Consider the following 18,743-nt stretch of genomic DNA (forward strand, 5'->3'; position numbering starts at 1 on the left):
AGGCATGAGCTTAGCTTGAGCTCACGTGTGACAGGTTAAGCAATGATAGATAAAACAGCAGAAGGGAGGAGCCATCCCACAGCCGTCCCACAATGAGCTTAGCTTCCACCATTTCCAATGGAGATAGGCAGGCTGTCACTGTGACTGTGACTTAAGTTTGAAAGAGATCGCACAAAGTTGTTTCTACAGGCGGAGATACTGTCCACTATACTAACGAGGACTGTCGCAACACCCACATCTGCCATGTCGACGGACTCCTGGTGCATTTACCGGGTTTCCCTCTTCACCTGGTGCCATTTGGACACTACCTAGGATTCCTTGAGGTATGTGCCCATAAGCTTTTTCCACATTCAACAGTGAAGAGCTGGTGTCCAGTTCCACAAGCAGTGCGGAAACCGTTAAGCTGCTCCTGGTTCAATGGTTCCTATGTTTGCTGTCCCTGGCATGAGCTTAGCTTGAGCTCACGTGTGACAGGTTAAGCAATGATAGATAAAACAGCAGGAGGGAGGAGCCATTCACCTCCTATCTGAACATCCACACTTGCTGACAGGTTCCCTCTTCACCTGGTACGATTGGACACCACCTAGGATCCCTTGAGTTATGTGCCCATAAGCTTTTTTCCACATTCAGCCCCTGCAGCATTAATCAGTGAAGAGCTGGTGTCCAGTTCCACAAGCAGCGTGGAAACCATGAGCTTAGCTTCCAACATTTCCAATGGAGATAGGCAGGCTGTCACTGTGACTGTGACATAAGTTTAAGGCATGAGCTTAGCTTGAGCTCACGTGTGACAGGTTAAGCAATGATAGATAAAACAGCAGAAGGGAGGAGCCCACAAAGTTGTTTCTACTGTCAGAGATACTGTCCACTATAATAACGAGGACTGTCGCAACACCCACGTCTGCCATATCGACGGACTCCTGGTGCATTTACCAGGTTACCCTCTTCACCTGGTGCCATTTGGACACCACCTAGGATTACTTGAGTTATATGGCAATAAGCTTTTTCCACATTCACCACCTGCAGCATTCAACAGTGAACAGCTGGTGTCCAGTTCCACAAGCAGCGTGGAAACCATGAGCTTAGCTTCCAACATATCCAATGGAGATAGGCAGGCTGTCACTGTGACTGTGACTTAAGTTTGAAAGAGATCGCACAAAGTTGTTTCTACTGTCAGAGATACTGTCCACTATACTAACGAGGACTGTCACAACACCCACGTCTGCCATATCGACGGACTCCTGGTGCATTTACCAGGTTACCCTCTTCACCTGGTGCCATTTGGACACCACCTAGAATTCCTTGAGTTATATGCCCATAAGCTTTTTCCACATTCACCACCTGCAGCATTCAACAGTGAACAGCTGGTGTCCAGTTCCACAAGCAGCGTGGAAACCATGAGCTTAGCTTCCAACATATCTAACGGAGATAGGCAGGCTGTCACTGTGACTGTGACTTAAGTTTAAGGCATGAGCTTAGCTTGAGCTCACGTGTGACAGGTTAAGCAATGATAGATAAAACAGCAGAAGGGAGGAGCCATCCCACAGCCGTCCCACAATGAGCTTAGCTTCCACCATTTCCAATGGAGATAGGCAGGCTGTCACTGTGACTGTGACTGTGACTTAAGTTTGAAAGAGATCGCACAAAGTTGTTTCTACAGGCGGAGATACTGTCCACTGTACTAACGAGGACTGTCGCAACACCCACATCTGCCATGTCAACGGACTCCTGGTGCATTCACTGGGTTACCCTCTTCACCTGGTGCCATTGGGACACTACCTAGGATTCCTTAATATATGTGCCCATAAGCTTTTTCCACATTCAGCCCCTGCAGCATTCAATAGTGAAGAGCTGGTGTCCAGTTCCACAAGCAGCGTGGAAACCATGAGCTTAGCTTCCAACATATCCAATGGAGATAGGCAGGCTGTCACTGTGACTGTGACTTAAGTTTGAAAGATCGCACAAAGTTGTTTCTACTGGCAGAGATACTGTCCACTATACTAACGAGGACTGTCGCAACACCCACGTCTGCCATATCGACGGACTCCTGGTGCATTTACTGGGTTTCCCTCTTCACCTGGTGCCATTTGGACACTACCTAGGATTCCTTGAGGTATGTGCCCATAAGCTTTTTCCACATTCAACAGTGAAGAGCTGGTGTCCAGTTCCACAAGCAGTGCGGAAACCGTTAAGCTGCTCCTGGTTCAATGGTTCCTATGTTTGCTGTCCCTGGCATGAGCTTAGCTTGAGCTCACGTGTGACAGGTTAAGCAATGATAGATAAAACAGCAGGAGGGAGGAGCCATTCACCTCCTATCTGAACATCCACACTTGCTGACAACGACACAGAGTGTTAGCCTTCCAACATATCCAATGGAGATTTGTTTGAGAGAGATCATACAAAGTTGTTTCTACGGGATGCTGTTGCATTACATGACCTTTGATCTGGTGTGATGATGTAGATGCACTGTTCCAGCAGGAAACAAAGAAACTCTCCCCGTCGGGGAATCGAACCCCGGTCTTCCGCGTGACAGGCGGAGATACTGTCCACTATACTAACGAGGACTGTCGCAACCCCCATGTCTGCCATGTCGACCGACTCCTGGTGCATTTACCTGGTTACCCTCTTCACCTGGTGCCATTGGGACACTACCTAGGATTCCTTCAGATATGTGCCCATAAGCTTTTTTCCACATTCAGCCCCTGCAGCATTCAACAGTGAAGAACTGGTGTCCAGTTCCACAAGCAGCGCGAAAGCCGTGAGCTTAGCTTCCAACATATCCAATGGAGATAGGCAGGCTGTCACTGTGACTGTGATTGTGACTTAAGTTTGAGAAAGATGGCACAAAGTTGTTTCTACTGAATGCTGTTGTATTACATGACCTTTGCTCTGGTGCAATGATTTAGGTGACCTCTTTCAGCAGAAAAGAAAGAAACTCTCCCCGTCGGGGAATCGAACCCCGGTCTAAAAAAAGTCACAGTCTGTGACTGTGACTTAAGTTTGAAAGAGATCGCACAAAGTTGTTTCTACTGGCAGAGATACTGTCCACTATACTAACGGGGACTGTCGCAACACCCACGTCTGCCATATCGACAGACTCCTGGTGCATTTACCGGGTTACCCTCTTCACCTCGTGCCACTGTGACTTAAGTTTAAGGCATGAGCTTAGCTTGAGCTCACGTGTGACAGGCTAAGCAATGATAGATAAAACAGCAGGAGGGAGGAGCCATTCAACTCCTATCTGAACATCCACACTTGCTGACAACGACACAGAGTGTTAGCCTTCCAACATATCCAATGGTGATTTGTCTGAGAGAGATCATACAAAGTTTCTACAGGATGCTGTTGCAATACATGGCCTTTGATCTGGTGCGATGATGTAGATGCACTGTTTCAGCAGGAAACAAAGGACTCTCCCCGTCGGGGAATCGAACCCCGGTCTCCCGCGTGACAGGCAGAGTTACTGTCCACTATACTAACGAGGACTGTCGCAACCCCCACGTCTGCCATGCCGACGGACTCCTGGTGCATTTACCGGGTTACCCACTTCACCTGGTGCGATTGGACACCACCTAGGATCCCTTGAGTTATGTGCCCATAAGCTTTTTTCCACATTCAGCCCCTGCAGCATTCAACAGTGAAGAGCTGGTGTCCAGTTCCACAAGCAGTGTTGAAACCATGAGCTTAGCTTCCAACATATCCAATGGAGATAGGCAGGCTGTCACTGTGACTGTGATTGTGACTTAAGTTTAAGTCATGAGCTTAGCTTGAGCTCACATGTGACAGGTTAAGCAATGATAGATAAAACAGCATAAGGGAGGAGCCATCCCACAGCCATCCCACAATGAGCTTAGCCTCCAACATATCCAATGGAGATAGGCAGGCTGTCACTGTCACTGTGACTGTGACTTAAGTTTGAAAGAGATCGCACAAAGTTGTTTCTACTGGCAGAGATACTGTCCACTATACTAACGAGGACTGTCGCAACACCCACGTCTGAAACCCTTAAGCTGCTCGTGGTTCAATGGTTTCTATGTTTGCTGTCCCTGGCATGAGCTTAGCTTAGCTGGCATGAGCTTAGTTGAGCTCACGTGTGACAGGTTAATATGTAACTCTGATTAATAATTAACTTAATAGCTATAACCAAATCACCATATCTAAAGTAATTACAGGTTGAAGAATTGGAATTCTACCAAGTAGAGGTTGGCAATATTCACACTTGTGCAACATTAAACACACCAGTAGTTATACTTAAAGACATTTATTTACAATAGGACAAAGTAAAACACAATGTCAGTGGTTAACTGGTGAGACCAAATCTACATATTATTTATCATGTCTGAAAAATATGAAGTAAATATCCACAGTACAGCTGACAGAGAGGGGTAGAGCAGAGGTATAGCACCACGGTGGAGCGGCCTGCAGATGACATTTTGACATTTGAGCCACAATTAAATCACTCTGCTTTTCCCCCTCGTCCAGGCGTCTGACAACTGAAACAGACAGATATTTAAATGAGAACAACTATATTGTGAATGCAGACACAGTCTGGATGACCAGACAGGCCAAGAGGCAGGAGGTGGAGGTTTAACGGGCTGATGCTTATTAGAGAGCTCTCTCAGAAGTGATGAGTCTCTCTCTGCAGCCTGGCACAACAGTCACTATTTCTCTCTGATTTCCTGCTTTCACGTGTAGTTTATCATGCCTATGTATAAATGAGTGTGTGCTCTGCAGCCTCTCCCATCATTAAAGAGAAGTTTCCCCAAATCTTTTATGAATCTAGAAACAGGCCAGAGGTGACGATAGGCCTGAGGCTGTCCCAGATGTGTGGAATTACCCTGCCCTCCATCCCCCAGCACAAAGAAAGACCCTCCAAACAAGTCATTTGAGCTGCAAATGCTACAAATATGTTAATTCAGTTCACATCTGTTATTCCATTCCTCCTCTGCATTTTTCAATAAATAAATAAGTGCAATAAATGAGACAGGTCCCTCCCCATGCAAAAAAGCAGCCCATCAACAGTCATCTGTAAGATACCTGTGATAGGTCGACCTGTGCTCAGTCATGACTGCACCTCTTATGCTGATTTTGTCTGACAAAGTTGAGATTATAAAACATGTTAAATGGTTTGCAGCAGAACAGAATCAGCTGCAATTAACTGTGGAAATGATTCTGAGATGCCTGAAAAAATTGTGTCTGAGCAGCAAGTTTTCTTTTTTTTAAGTCACCTCTAGTATGAGATATGCAGTCTGTCAATTAGTGGAAATGTTTTACACAGTTTTACATTAATTTCTTATAAATATATAATATATATTATTGAAAATATAATTATACATTAAATACTTAATGAGTTTCAGCAATTTCAGGCACACCTGCCTATTTTGGGGACAGGCGTTCCCACTGATGAACCATTCAGCAGAATAATGGGAGAAGTTCCTTCTGCTCGCCCGGTCAGACCTGCAGGTCACTCACTTCTTCTCTCATCACTCATTTTAAATGTCAGTAATGTCGATCTCACAGCACAGCTGCTGTCATTCACACTGTGTCTAATTACATGTGCAAAACTGGTCCTGCTGTGTGTGTTAAAAGTCACTAACAAATGACTGAATCAACTGTCAATAATTACAAGCATTCACTACACAGTGTATACATTCAAAAGTGAAGTTCAAACTTCAGCGAGGGATGTTAGCCCACAGAAATAGACCCAACACACAGACAGCAGAGCAGAGAAAAGAGCCTGGGATGAATCCAAGCTTCAACCTCCGAGGCTCCAAAGTCAACACTGAAGAACCAAAAGCTGCAGTTCCTCTAATGACCACGAGAGTCTGGCTCCAACAGTGAGTCAATCCCCATAGACTCCCATGTTAAAATGTTCAACTTAACAGCAGAAATAAACACGTTTACAGCCTGGTACAAAAACAGTTCAATCAGGAGAGACTAATAAGAGTAGCAAGAGAGTATGAGAGTATAAAATGAAATTGATTGTGAACAGAAGGAATAGACTTTGGGGCTTAGACCCCGGCAGGAAGCCGATCACCATGGACAAGATCCATAGGTTTAAGGTCCTTCCAATAAGAGGAATCATCCCCCTGAGTCTAGACACTGGTGGTGGTGATGAGGAATGGAGCTCAAGAATGGGAACGTCTTCATGAGGGAGACTTCTGATTGGATGGTTTGATTGGAGATGGCCTGGCGTCCATGGTTGAGGTGGAGAAGGGGTGGAGGTGGGTCGCAAATTCTTCATTCTTCATTTTTGGTCTCTAGAGCTAATTTCCTCCTTCATGACAACTGTTTATATAATTCACCTGTTTACATTTTATTAAGGCATAAAGTTATGGAGAATTGAGGGCATGGCCTCCATGATTGACAGGTGGGTGAGCATGATTGTCACGGCAGTCTCAGCTCCACACACACCCCAGCTCTATGACTATATAATTGGTTTAGTTGGGAGTCAGGGGCAGAGTCAGATACTGCCAAGATGGCGACAGCGGAGAAGCTCACTCTGAGCTTCAGAAACCTGCTGGTGACGTCACAGGTTGCGTCCATCTTTATTGAAACTTTTTTGAAACATTTATATATCCTTCTTACCTGTAATTGTAAATATTACAATATATTTCTTATCTTCATGCCTGGAAGAATCTAGTGATACAATTTCAGACACTCCTGAAGTGGACCGTACCATGTCTTAGCCTTGATGTTACCTGAATGTCTTGTCTACTGCCTAACTCCATCAGTGGCTCACATCTTCGAATCTCTACTCCTGTGTGTCCTGTAGACACTGTTGGTAGTGTAGCAGTAGACCTAGATTTTATAATACACTTTATTTTCTTACCTTCAGAGTTTCTGAATTAGTTTGTGTCAAGTATCTACAGATGAATGCTAATGTTAGATAGTTCCTAACTTTAGTTTTATGTTACAGTTTAGCTAACGAATGTTAGGTAGTTTCTAACTTTAGCCTTAAATTACAGTTTAGCTAGTTTAACTAACTAATCTTAGCTAGTTTGTACCTTTAGCCTTAAATTATAGTTTAGCTAACTAATGTTAGCTAGCTGATGGTGCCCTTTCATTTCCAGTGTTAGCTTGTCATTTCTTTACCAATATAAAATGTTATATATGATTCACCAAACACTGGTGCTCAGTCATGAGCAGTGAGACAGTGGATAATTAGTTGTTGTAGAGACACCTTTTGACATCAATATAGAGTTTATTATTTCATGTAAATAGTATTTGTGTGACTGTGGTGGTTTAGTTAGTGTGTCACCTTTTTGATATTAGCTTCTATAAGAGACACCCTTGTTGTTCTCATGAAATCAGGAGTTAAAATATGTGCAGCAGGTTAGTATGACCCATAGTTAGGTTTTGTTGCTAGGTGACATCTAGTGGTCATAGTAATGATGACAGGAGCAAAGGGAAAAGTGTGGTAACATAGTATAAAGAGAGACAAAGTCCACGTGAGCAGGAGGTTGTGGTGGATGGATGAATATGATGGAATCATATCAGAGAGTTTAAAAAAACGACCTGTGGTGATGTCCAGGTTGGAAGAGTTGGACCTGCATTGGACCAGAACACTGCAACGCTACAGATGGTCACCCCAACACCGCCAGATGAAGGAAGAGTTTGCACTGGAACTTGGGCCAAGGCTCCAAACCAAATCCAGCTGAAGCATTTCAGTCCAATAAGCACTGACTGACTGTTTCCATTTGCATTTAAAAGGTACAATAGTGGACTACAATGTATTACCTGTTATTGGCTTGCCCCTGCATCACTTAGAGAACAGTCAGCCAATCACAAAATGCTCTGTTGTTACTAGATCTCCAGAGAGATGCCTGATGTAAAACTACATTGAGATGGTTTTTAGTACTTAAAGCTACAATTTCAAATAAAACAGTGTAAAAAGTGTAAAATATGGACCTTTGGCTATTCATGTTGTGCATACATTCATGAGGTCACTGGCGGTAATTTGTGTGTTGTTTGCATGTGTACAACTGGATCAAGTTACAGATACATACAAGATAGGGCTGCTGATGTTCTGTAATGAAGGTGAATATAAGGTTTCCTTTCTGTTGTCTTTACAGCAGCTTGACCTGAGGCTACATTCTCTGCCTCCCATCATCCCTCTACAACAAATATTTGTTGATTTCCCTCTTTCATTATTTCCTTTGTTGGAATTCAGAGGATGGCAGCGGGATCCTGTCAGCAAAGACAGAGCTGCTATTTTCAGCTGTATGTTATTGATTCTATTTGATGAACACACATGTAGGTCCTGTACAGGATTGTGCCTGGGGAGAGATGCACACACACACACAGACGTAGAGGAAGAAACAGAGCAAGAGATCATAGCGCATATGTCTGTTAATTTACAATCAGACTAATAGCACAGCAGAAACACACTGAGCCTTTATTTCTATGTAATTGGATATAGGCCTCTCCTGCAGATTACATTTACAGTAATTAGTCTTCTCATGTGGAGTGAACACAGCCAGTGTCTTTATATTATGTTATTAAGCCTCCCCCTTATTAACACTGGTAAACAATAAAAATAAACACAACAAACACATCAGCACACACTCCTCAGCGGCAGCAGCGCTCGGCTGTGGAATCTCACACTACAGGTGTACGGTGTGTTTGGGGATTAAAACAGATGAAATAAAAGGTAGACAATGGTGTGCTACTGGTCCAAGCTGTTCTCTGTCATTGGGAGTGTTGTAGAGATAAGCTCATGGCTATTATAGCACAAGCCAGCATCCCTCCTGTCTGACCGCCTTATCTCCCCCTGCTATAATAACCCAGCCACGCCATCAGCCTGGTCATGGATAAGGGTGTCAATGTGTGTGTGTGTGTGTGTGTGTGTGTGTGTGTGTGTGTGTGTGTGTGTGTGTGTGTTTTTCTGCATTCTCAAAATGCGATTACTTAAATGCCCAGCCCTTCTCATGGTAGAACAACATGGAAATAAATAGCATCTTACCCAGGTTTATCAAAATTGCTTTAAAGCCGAGATTTAGGTTTAATTCACTGTGTCACTGTATCAGTTTGCTGGGATGGGCTGTCCTTGTGGCCCAGGGGTTGAAGTGACCATAAACAGCAATTAGTGAATCTTAAAATATTAAGCTGCAGGTTACATAGAGCTGGGAAATTTGTATATCCAGACGCATTGTCTCTTTGAGTTCTAATCTGTAACTTTTCCACATGAAAATGTCTAAAAACAACTAGACCTATGTTCTATATGTTGGGTTGTGTTCTTACATTATCCAAAATGTTTCCATAATTTTCAACCATTGAAAAATCCTTGATGTTAATCAATGTAATGGTTTGTTCGCCTATCAATGGCGTCATATCCCCTAAATTGACTTTTTATCCAGTTTTAAGTCACATTTTGATAACACACTTTTTAGATCTTGGTGTATTTTAACTGGATGAAGTATTTGAATCATCGGATGCCTGGATCTTAAATTATCAGAGAAAGAGCCAAGCTACTGGAACTGGCAGTCTGAGCGCCCAGCCCCAGACGTCCTGTGTCCACTGAAGACTGTCAGTGAAACTTTTAACATGAAGCTTCTTTATACTGTTTTTCTGCAGATTTTAATCCTCTGGTCTGTTTGTTATGAAGAGGAAACCTCTGCAAATAAACCTCCTGATCATCTGGATCATAAGTTATCAGAGAGACAAAGGCAATGAAACGCTAGCAGCAGTCTAGCTAGGGCCATTTAGCAGCTCGTTGGGTTCTCCATTTTGTCACAGCCAGACCAGTGTCGGCTCCACAGTGGGACTGGGAGAGAAATACATCCATGGACTGATCTGCTGTGACCAAGTCGCACAAATCACACTGACAAAAAAATAGGTTTCTTCTTCAGTGAAGGCAATTTTGAAAGTTCACTTTCACCTGAATGCTGCGTACTGCACTGTGACATGTCACCTGTGGGTGGAGCCTGTGTGATTATAAATATGGGGAGGACCAATGGTTTAACATGAGGGACTCACATGCACTAACATACACGTGCTGCAAGACTGGATACCAAAAGAAAAAATAGAGAGCACCATCTTAGTTCAGCTTGTTAGCATAGTAACATTTTTTAAATTAAGTACAGTGATGGGAAAGTCATTAGTTTTGTAGATATTTGGTCATAAACCAAAATGAAGTGTTGACCTGATGATGATGTTGTTACAGTTCATCCTTTAGGGGAACATGAGTATTTGAAGATGAAGATGTCACGGCAATCCAATCAATTATTGTTTAGATATTTCACTAAAAACCCCAAATGTGAACCTCAGAGTGGCGCTAGAGGAAACTCAGAGAATCAGCAAAGTCACTGGAATAAACCTTCAGGAAGCCAGGTCTGTTAATGAGACTTCTCATGGTAATTCATCCAGTAGCTGAGATAATTCAGTCTGTGTTATAGTTGTGGACTGAGAAATGTTTCCATCTATCTATCTATCTATCTATCTATCTATCTATCTATCTATCTATCTATCTATCTATCTATCTATCTATCTATCTATCTATCTATCTATCTAACTGGTGACCAGACTTTAAATGTTAAAAGGATATTACCTGATTATGAATCATGGACATCTATGTATTCATGATCATGAGTTCATGAGTGGATGCTATGGATCAACCTTGTGTTTTTATGACCCTGTGACCTCTCCTGTATCACCACTATAAGAACACGTTAGTCCCTGTGCTGTCGAGCCTAATCGTCAGGATGTTATTCATTGTGCATTTTAATGGGCTGTTGAATGCTGCAGCCCTTAAGGAAGCTTAAACTTTTAGTTGTGCTATTTATAGTAACAGGCCAACATATGCCAGCATATTTCTGTGTGTTTGTGTTTGCTGTACTTAGTTTTCCTCCTCTTGAGTTTCCGTCAGAAGTCCTGTCTAATCAGTTTGCAGCAGGAGTCGCTCATAACTGCCGAACATGGGACTCATAAAATGGAAGCTGCAAAAACAGATGTCCTCATGAATTAGTGAGGCACCCATGAAAAATTAACAGATGACCTAGGACATAAAGCCAGGGGGCTTATGCTCATTTAATTCTTCCTTTAACATGCAATATGCTGCCTCCAGTCATTGTTTTCACTGTCTGTCCCTGTCCAGCTGCAGCAGGCCTGTTTTTAGATGTGGCAGATTAATAGTGACGGAAATGTGTCCGTCAAATAAATAACAACACGGGCTCTGGGATAACTGGCTCCATCACATTCACAGCTAAATGACTGAAAAGTGGTTTTGGATGTTTTGAAAAATGATCTGTCTAAAATCTAGGCCACTCTGAGCTCCAGAAATGTCTCAACAGGTTACCCAGAGCAGGGGGGCTTCAAATATTTCTGACCACTTGATTCCTTGTGATGAACGGACACGCCTGGAGAAGCCTCTCTCTGAGGGAACGACAGCACCGGCTTACCCCAGCGCACATATCTGAGTCCGACATGAAAAATACATCCGCAAGGACGAACTAAACAAGCACCCAGCTGTAGTTTTTCAGTTTTGTTCTAAGATAACTGAAAGAGTTATTTCTGAAATGGCCTCTGAGGAGGAGATTATTTTGTATAATGTGAAGGCCACAGAGAGACATAAAGACAGAATTTGGTAAGAAAAGCAAAATGGGGCAAAATCCCACAAAATCTGGCTGCTAGAGGATTTTTCTTCTTGGGAAACCGGTACATTATTCAGGGGTCTTTCACAGCACATTGGAGCTCTGAAGGTTAAAAGCCGTGTTCTAGAGCCTAGACAGCAGAGCAGCTTTAATAAACCTGCGACAGGTTCACCTCTGCGCTCCATGTCACTGTTGATCTGAAGGGAGTTTGATTTTGTCGCCATCTCCGCACTTTAACAAGTTCAAAATGAAAGCTGGGGCACACAAGTATCTGCAAGTTTGACACTGGCTTATTCAATCAGAGAGGTATACAGCTGTATCAGTCCAGATGTTGATGTAAATGAAGACCTAAACTCAATCAAACAGTCTAAAGGTAGATGTCCATGTGTTGCTTGATTATAAAGCCGGTCTAGGTTCTATATTAATACTGTGAAAGTGTCAAAGCCTCAGTCCACAGAGAAATGCACACAGCCTGTATTCAGAAACTTTTATTGGATCACTCAGAAAACAGTCAGCCAATCAGAAGAGAGGCCCAGAGCCTCCTCTCTTCTGATTGGCTCACTGACCTGTTGTTACTAGAGCTCCAGAGAGAAGCCTGAGAGAGGAGATATAAAACTACACTGAGATGGTTTTTATATTTTCTGATGGATCAACACTTCAACTAAAACACAGGAGAACATTGAGCTGTATCTTAACATGTTCCTGTCTTGATAATTACAGTGAATCAATAGCAGCTGGTTCCAACCTCTTTGATAAATATGATGCATTTCCTACTGCTGCTTCACAATAAAAGCCTCCATGGAATATATACATGCACAAATGAAAAGACACGTTGACAAAAGCAGTAGGAAGCGATCACATTGAGCGTTGATCAGCGTTATCAAGTTCCTGTCCTGCTTTAAGAGAGCACTTAGTTGTGATTGGTGGAAATTCATACCTTTCAAATTCCTGATCAGCATGTGTCCCACGCAGAGAGCAGGGTAGAGTGTGATTGAGTTGGTGACCACTGCCATAAACAATGATTCTGTAACGTGGACACACTAACAAACAGAGCAGTGACTCACTCACAGCGCCTCCAGTGGTCAGAAACTCCACAGGTTTGATACACACTTCTGTTACACGCTGCGACAGCTGTGGGCCGTGTTCTGAAAAGACAGCTAAAAAAAAACAAAAAAAAACAACAGCTGGATGACAGTGTTTGTTTTTTATTTGACACACTTCATCATCATCGTCGTGTCACCACCTGACTGGTCACGTCTGACTCTGCTGAGAAATGAAGGCAGCTTGACCTTTTGAGGTTTTTTTTTGCAGCAGCACTTTGTTTGGAACGGTAACATCTGTCAAACACCCCCCCCCCCCCCCCCCCCCGTGTTCTCTCACCACTCATGAACTCCTGACTCACGGTGTAATAACTGTTTGAACTGCGATGACTTCACTTGGTTCTCCTCACTTCAGAGGCTCGTTTTGGGCGGCGGCGCCGTCAGTGGTGCGATGATGTAGCGTGAGGAAAAGATTGGCCTGTAACATCATTAGTATCCATCTAGACACATTAAGCTCACGTCGTTAATTAGACCATTAACAGGCATTAGCCTCACTTGTGCTGGGTCCTACAAAGGCCTGACAATGGCCATTAATGGACTGGCACTCTCATGACATTTCCTGACACTTGTCTGTGATCCTGTCAGCTGGTCTTCATGTTAGGGCGGCTGTGGCTCAGGGAGGGAGGAGGGAAGGTCGCTGGTTCAATCCCCGGGATACTGCAGCCTGAATGTATCATTAATGTGTGTGTGTGTGTCAGAAAAAGCAATGTGGGTTGTAGCGTGAAGCGCTTCGAGTGGTCGATAAGACGATATACGTGTCGTCCATTTACCATTTAGTCGTGTGGTTTCAGCTCATAGCGGTTTCTGTAGCTGCGGGCGGTGGAGGAGGAAGAGGATGCTGATGAAGCAGCAGCTGCTGCTCAGTCGTCCAACCTGAACCTCCACACAGGCTGCTGCCATCCAACTGCCAAAGGAGCTGTTTAAAGGGGCATTACCTGCTTTGTGTCTTTATCAGGGAGGGAAGGTAGACATCTGCCAGATGAAGAGAGTATACTGTATGTAGATATCAGAGGTGTTCAATTCACATTCAAAGAGAAGAATGTCCTCAAGCCGAGGTTTGGAACTGGAATTATTAATACTTCTGTAATAATAATCCTATGTTCTCTACTGTGTGTGGGCTGTAACACTGAGCTTTTCAAAAATGTGCATCTTAAAATAAAGAACTTAATTTTGTTCACTCTATTTCACATCTTAACATCTTCTCTTTCTTCTAAACCACTCCCCCATTCCCCAAGAGGATCCGCCTGCAGGTTGCAATAGTTACAGTTACCGCCCACTTCCTGTTACGTCCTGTTGTCTCAGGAACGAGGATGTTTGCTAGGTCGATACAAACGCCATACGGATGTACAGAAGTTAGTAGAAAACTGAATTAACAACATAAAGGAAAGTCTTTGTTTTCACACGTCAAGATATTTAGATCTTGTGATTTTGTGTGGCAGTTATGTCACTTGTCAGCCTTTGTTCTTGAATGTAATTGGTTTTTAATCTATATACTGGCCGTGTAATGACTGGATTCATGATACGACACTGTAGGTGATTTTTCATAACTACCCCCATAAAACTGTCTTCGGTGTATTTAATTTTGTAAGTCATTTACCTGATAGGTGATCGTGACTGTGATGTGTGTGTCGGCAGTGTCTCATCCTGACTGAGACTTCCGCTCACAACAACCACATTCATTTAGTTTATGGCTTAAACTGTCTCAGTGCGATAAAATTATAACTCTGACTTCACGTCCACCGGGTTGGTGGTGGTCTCTCTCCAGGTCGTCATTGTGTTCAGTACACAATATGCTAAATGTTCTATGGCATTTATTATCATTTAAATTAAATCTTTCTATAGAAAAAAAAATCCTTTTGATTTATTTTATCTTTTTCAAATCAAATATCTGGGACAGTAATGTACTTAATGAAGATACCTGGGTTCTGTGACAGCTACAGTTGTGGACACTGAAATTCTGCAGTGTTGTGGAAATATTGTATTGAACCATTTCATAACAAAGAGTCACACTATGCAGCCTGGCAGAGAGTCGTGACTTTCAAATTTTTTGCACAAATTTTACTTATACAATGTGACATATTGACTTAAGTCATAAATATATTTAGATACGAGTAAAACTGAAAAGGCTTTGGTGGATCAAAGTGGTAAGACGATGAAAAACAAATCATCATGGACAAAATCTCAGCATAAAAAAATGACCAAACTCAACAGATTTTATTTGACATGCTCCGTTACAAATAAGCAGCACAAGAATACTAAGACCTGCTGCATGAATACGCTTCAATATAAAAAGGTAAGACAGTGAAGCCCTCGTGATAATTTCATCTGACAAGTTGAAATTATCTGTCACATGCAGCATCAACTTCTTATTAAAAATGCACAAGACAGGTCAAACTAAATATTTTTGTCTGATTATGATTAATTGAGTTGAATCCAAAGTGATTTTAAGCTCCAAAGCTTTTAACTGATGACTTGTTTCCCTTTAACATCACAAATAACTGTCAACACGAACTATCTGTGATATCAACGATCGTAGGTTTAACACCATCTCACTTTTCAGAACATTATCTTCATTGTTTGTTGCTGTTGTCATCTGTATAAATTGATGATTTCAAGCCCCGAGCAAGTCCTGTAGAAGTCTTATTACTTGTTCATAAAGTCTGCTAGCACATCATTCACGAAGCGCAGGGCCAGATCCACAACGCCGTTTACTTGTTCTCATAGCCCAGAGGCACCATGGGAGTGACTCTACTGTACAGATTCAGTGGACCGCAGAAGTGACCCGGAAGCCAGAAACTTTTTCAGCGTATGCGTCAGGCGAGCAGTTCCTAAAGAACTGAACAGGCGCCATTTTTTAGATCCGGGATCCAGGTTTTATAATACATCCATGCTCCCAGCCCAGTGTGAAAGGAGTTTAAGCACGGCTCCACCACCAACAGGAGCACCAACCCACGGACGAGACGCGACCCGCAAACCGACCAGCAGTCTGCTCGTCGGCTAGCGGCTCGCTGTCACAGAGGCTCTCTAACAGTTGGCAAAGCTGAGCGGGGGGAGAGGGATGTCAGGACAGCGCTGCACAGATCGCTGCCCCTGAGACCCAGAGTAGAATATGGATGGATGATGGTTTATGAAATGTTTGATGCATATAAGCCAGACAGGTCTCGAAGATCTGCGTTAACATGTGCGCCAAAGAAGGCGACCAAAGCTGGTCTCTACAACATCTTATATTTTATTCATGAAATCATAGAGACTCCGGCTTAAAACATCAAATCATCACGTCATTTTTGTCCTCGTGCCCAGCTGCCGTTCAGTCTTCGCATTATCTGCCATCTTGCCGACAGCATCTCGATCTGATGTCTGGTGTAGTGTTGTGTGATTCAGACTGAACCGCATTTTACAAAAGCACCTTTCTAGTCTCAACCACCACTCACAGCGCTTTACACCACTAGTCACATTCACAAACACACATTCATACAGCGCATTTCCCATACACACTCACACACTGATGAAAACACTTGGTTTGATCACGCATGAGAGACTTTCGAAGTGCAAGAAGAAAGTTCATTAATCCAAAGACCCCAAGATGATCCGTAAACACTTTTCCAATGTATAGCGATAAGATGTTCTTAGAGACCAAAAATATAAATTGGGGGATGTTTTTGTGGATTATGTTGTTGTATTATTTCTTTCCAAAAATCCTGTATATAATGCAACTTTAATATTTAGATTTGAGTAATTAATCACATTCTTCATCAGAATCTTTGTAGATCAGTGAATGTGTAACTAGGTTTAACTGACAAAGTCTCTTCTAGTCATTAATGTAGAGCCCAGTGTTGATAGCTGGAAAAAGGTGACCCCATAAATAAATGACCCTGTAAATAATGTGTAGCCACTTATTTGAAGTAATTTGCTCAGGTTATGTTTGTATAGTGTTGCTTGTTAAAACCACAGCTCTTTGTTAGTGATCTATTATTTGCTTAAATCTTTGATAGCAGACTCCAGAGTCATTCTCAGGCCGCTACAGACACACTCACAGTTATATCGTACACAAAGTGAAAGCAGTCATGCAATTCCATGTTTTTTTGATGTTTTACTGCAATTTGTATTTCAGCTGCAGTCGCACAGCGGAGGGAAAGCTCTGACCTGTGACATCACAGCCCTGCTGTCCAGCCTCCACTGTTTATGTCCACCACACTGACTAAAGACAACTAGCTCCACATGTTGCTGTTGAGAGGGAAAGAGACAGAGAGAGAGAGAGAGAGAGAGAGAGAGAGAGAGAGAGACCAACTGTGTTCATCTTTTGCTGGGTTTCCTCCTGTATAATAAAGACTCTACTGTGTTGTGTTTAGTGATTAACTCACTGTTGCCGTGCTTATTTTATCTCTAATAAAGTTTCTTTCTGCTTTAATATTCTGCTAATCCAAACCAAACAGAAGCTCCCTGCTGGTGAAGGACTGGAAAGATTTGATTTCTTTTAATGCACAACACACAGTAATATTAAAGAAGACTGATGAAAGCATGATCCTGTCGTACGTCCTTCTATCAGTCTGTGTCGGAGCCACAACACAAACAGGCTGAACAGGGTCATTTATTGACCAGTGCTGCTGAACAGCTTCGACTCACTGCAGACTGTCTGTGTCATGACTTTCTAATAAAGTAGTGCTTTTTCCTAAAAAATCTGAAGCTGGATCCCTCCACTGAGACAGTGAACACTGGTGCTGATGTCTCAGTGTGACCTCAGGTTTAGAGACTGATCAGTAAATATGCAACACAACAGTATGTAGAGGGAAAGCAGGAGATAGCAGTCGGCTTCTCCATGCTGGAGTTATGTGCTGGAATTATTTCATGGCAACCAGTGGGTTCACAGTGACTTCTTTTTGCTGGTTGCCTGGCAACCTCAGCATGACACCATGACAACAGGACTCTAGACGTCACCGTGTCGGAAGAGAAACAGTTGCAGCAAACAAGTTTCCCCAAAAGAACTTGTCTCCCCCCTGATCGATCTGTAAATAAACCTTGTTCCCAAAATGAGTTTAAAGTGAAATTATGTAACTTTTAAAAGAAAAAAATAATACAACACATGTTATCATCCTGAAAAAGTTACATTCATAAGTAATATAAACTTTCTAACCTTTTTCAGTTCAATTCACTCTTTGCTCAAGTTCTTTAGAATATGGTCTAGAAAGCTGCATCCAGTCTAAAGGTAGATGTCTGTGTGTTGTTTGTTCATAAATCAGGTCTAGCTTCTATATTAATACTGTGAAAGTATCAAAGCCTCAGTCCACAGAGAGATGCACACAGCCTGTATTCAGATACTGAGCCTTAAAACCAGCTGTCAGGACTTCTGGAGCTTTGTGATGTCACAACGAAGCAGTCACCAAGCCCCGCCCACCTGGACCCACCATCCAAACCTTGCAGGATTTGGTTTCTCTGAGTGTTTTTACCTGAAATCTGCTATATTTTTATTGGATCACTCAGAAAACAGTCAGCCAATCAGAAGAGAGGCTCAGAGCCTCCTCTCTTCTGATTGGCTCACTGACCTGTTGTTACTAGAGCTCCAGAGAGAAGCCTGAGAGAGGAGATGTAAAACTACACTGAGATGGTTTTTGCAATTGTAATTTGTAGCCATAGTAACAGGAAACAATACACCTGTCTACCACCAGGCTGCATGTATAATGATAAATGACATGTTCTGAAAAAAAAGAGGAGCAGCGTTCTTTTATTATATAGATATGTTTTTATTAGAAATAAGACACATTCATTTTGTGCTCTGAAAACTGTACATTAACAAAGAGTCGACCCCAGTCAAATAAAAATGGGAGTGAGGGAAGGAGGGAGAGGAGGGAGAGGGGTGTGTGTGTGTGCGTGTGTGTGTGTGTGTTTGTGGCAAGGTAGGCAGCACATCAGGGGGCCGGGTCTGAGGTTGGAGGTCAGGGGGTGGCGGGTCAGGGTTTTGACAAATACAGATCTGAGGGAGTGACTGGCGATGATATCAAAACACATACTGTTACATTGCGATACAGAACACTCGTATAGTCCAGTAACCTGAAGGAAG

At 42.8% G+C, this 18,743-nt stretch overlaps 1 non-coding gene across 1 annotated transcript; it reads right to left on the minus strand.

Annotated features, from left to right (window-relative positions):
* Window positions 1-2,489: 2,489 nt before the first annotated feature.
* trnad-guc (transfer RNA aspartic acid (anticodon GUC)) lies at window positions 2,490-2,561 on the minus strand. Its single transcript has one exon. It is a non-coding gene; the product is annotated as a tRNA-Asp (tRNA).
* Window positions 2,562-18,743: the final 16,182 nt, after the last annotated feature.

The sequence above is a fragment of the Seriola lalandi genome, unplaced genomic scaffold, assembly GCF_002814215.2.
Source record: "Seriola lalandi dorsalis isolate HSWRI2012SDOR001 ecotype SW California unplaced genomic scaffold, Sedor1 jcf7180002054588, whole genome shotgun sequence".
In the NCBI taxonomy this organism is placed as follows: Eukaryota; Metazoa; Chordata; class Actinopteri; order Carangiformes; family Carangidae; genus Seriola; species Seriola lalandi.